Source organism: Aplysia californica, unplaced genomic scaffold (genome assembly GCF_000002075.1).
Source record: "Aplysia californica isolate F4 #8 unplaced genomic scaffold, AplCal3.0 scaffold00122, whole genome shotgun sequence".
Classification (NCBI taxonomy): domain Eukaryota; kingdom Metazoa; phylum Mollusca; class Gastropoda; order Aplysiida; family Aplysiidae; genus Aplysia; species Aplysia californica.
Genome location: NW_004797392.1, coordinates 698,914 through 701,617, shown reverse-complemented (window position 1 = coordinate 701,617; position 2,704 = coordinate 698,914). Strand labels below are relative to the sequence as shown.

General features: G+C 46.1%; 1 protein-coding gene across 1 annotated transcript in view; it reads left to right on the top strand.

Moving 5' to 3' along the window:
• Window positions 1-2,704, top strand: part of LOC101846280 (disintegrin and metalloproteinase domain-containing protein 17) — an 18,997-nt gene that overhangs the window by 9,526 nt on the left and 6,767 nt on the right. The gene's annotated exons all lie outside the window — the stretch shown is intronic.

Here is a 2,704-nt window from a genome sequence, read left to right as displayed (position 1 = left end):
GAGAATGTTTCTGAGTGTTCTTATTATAGTGTCTTCTGGGGTAATAATACATTGTAGCTGTGTAAGTTTTCACTAACCTGTATCAGCTGTTGGTATAGATCCAGTGTCGTGTTTCCTCGTCGCTGGGCCCAGCTCGTCTGAAATAGTCTTCCTTCGAGCCTCTTGACACGGGAAAACTTCTCGTGAGTTGTCACCGGTTGAATATAAACAACTCACGGGCTGAATGTAATGTTTGCCACATTGAATTTTGGAAGGCCAAACCGTGGCCTACCGTGCCCACCTCCCAGTGCCGCGCACGATATAGCTTTTATCATGCACGGAGTTGATCAAGTTTATAAGTCCAACCGGCTCGGTGGTCGGGGAATCCGACCTGAGCGTATGGCTGACGGTGTGTTGTCTATTGCCTTGACATGGGCCGCTTTAAGGCGATCAATTAAAACCTTGTCATGCTTGCCATTAATGTCTAGAACAAAATATTTGGGGTATGTTTTGATAATTTTATTCGGTCCATCCTATGGTCTTTGTAGAGGTCTGCGAACTGAATCATGTCTGACGTACACAAAACCTGTAGCTTCCAATTTTTTTTGGAATGTATCCAGCCCTTGTACCATGACAGTCTGTCGGGGTTGATTGAGCTTTGCGCATTGTTTCTTGCAGATTCCCCAGAAACGCTGATTCTGGCTGAAGAGATCGAATGTCTTCTGTTATGAAAAATTCTCCTTGAAGCCTCAGTGTGGTTCCGTAAACCAGTTTGGCTGGTGAGCAGTCAGGTTCAAGGCGCCAGGCTGATCTAATGCCAAGTAGTGTGATGGGTAAAGAGTTATACCACTTGTTACCTGTCAATCTGGCTTTCAAGGATGCTTTCAGCTGTCGATGAAATCGTTCAACTAGGCCATTGACCTGCGGGTGGTATGAGGTTGTGGTCTGTCGGGATATTTCCAATAATTTGTTGAAATTCTCCCATAAAGCTGAAGTAAATTGTGGTCCGCGATCGGAGGTAATGTCTTCGGGAACTCCAAACCGTGCGACCCAATGATGTAAGAGAGCAGAGGCACATGTTGTGGCTTGTGCATCTGGAAGGGGAATAGCTTCCGGCCATCTAGTGAAGCGGTCGATCACTGTAAAGATGTATGGCATACCTTGGTTTAGTGGTAATGGTCCTACCAGGTCAACATGAATACTTCTAAACCTTGCAGAAGGTATGTCTCTTGGCACTAGTGGAGCCTGAGTGTGGCGATTAATTTTTTAGGCTTGACAAGAATGACATTCCTTGCACCACTGGCGGATTTGGCGCTTCATACCATGTCAGACAAATCGCTGAGTTATGGCCTTTTGTGTTGGTTTCACTCCAGCATGTGACAAGTTGTGGATATTGTCGAAAACGTGCCGAGTCCATGAGGATGGACCAACTGGTCTCGCTGTCCCTGTAGATACATCGCACAAAATGTGTTCTCCCTTGCGGTAAATGTAGCTGAACTCCAGGCCTGTGTTGTCCTGCAAGTAGGAATCCATTTCTCCCGATTCAACCTGTGCCTTCGCTAACTGATGGTAGTTGTCTATAGCTGCTTGCTCTGGCCGTGTTGGCTGTGTAGCGGACACCTGATTGATTCAGGACAGGGCATCTACTACCTCATTGAACTTCCTTTGATGTGACAGATGCTAGTGGTAAACTCAGCAATGTAAGACAACTGACGCACCTGCCGAGGTGATCGATCTGTGTGAGATCCGATGGCTGATGTGAGTGGTTTGTAGTCAGTGTACAGAGTGAAATTCCGACCTTCTAGAAAATGCCTGAAATGCTTGATGGCACTGAAAGCGGCCAAGAGTTCGCTGTCAAAGGCACTGTATTTTTTTCTGTTTCTGAAAGTTTTCTTGAGAAGAATGCAAGTGGTACCCACAGTCTCCCTATGCGCTGTTCAAGTTGTGCTCCGACCGCATTGTTGGATGCATCCACTGTTACACTGATTGGTGCACCTGGATTTGGGTGGTGTAACAAAACTGCTGCTCCCAAAATTTCTTTGCACTTAATAAATGCTTCCTGACAGGCGTCATCCCAGGCGATCTTCTGTCCTTTTCCATTTGATTGCCTGTACAATGGGTCCAGGACAGCAGCTATGTTGGGCAGAAAACGGTGGTAGTAGTTTATCATTCCAAAGAAGCGTTGAAGAGCACTTCGATCTCTGGGCGCAAGTGCGTACAGTAGGTCTTTGATCCGATCGGGAAGCGGTTGAACTCCTTGGGATGTGACTCTGTGACCTGGAAAATCTAGGGAATCTGTGCCAAAAACACATTTTGATTTGTTGATGACGAGGCCGTTTGCTCGAAGTACATCAAATATTTGTTTGAGATGAGCAAAATGTTCATCACTGGATTTGCTTGCAACCAGGAAATCGTCTATGTAGACAAAAGCAAATGGGATATCTTGGAGCACGCCGTCCATGAGGCGTTGAAATGACTGTGCTGCATTTTTTAAGGCCAAAAGGCATTCGAACGAATTCCCAGAGTCCAAAAGGAGTTACTATGGCGGTTTTGGAAATTGAATCCTCGGCCATGGGTATTTGATGATAGCCCCTGATGAGATCAACTTTGGAGAAAGTTGTGCAGCCAGAGAGGTTGTTGTTGAAGTCATGAATATGGGGCAGAGGATATCGGTCATCTTGAGTTTTACTGTTCAGGGAGCGATAGTCTCCACAAGGTCTTCACG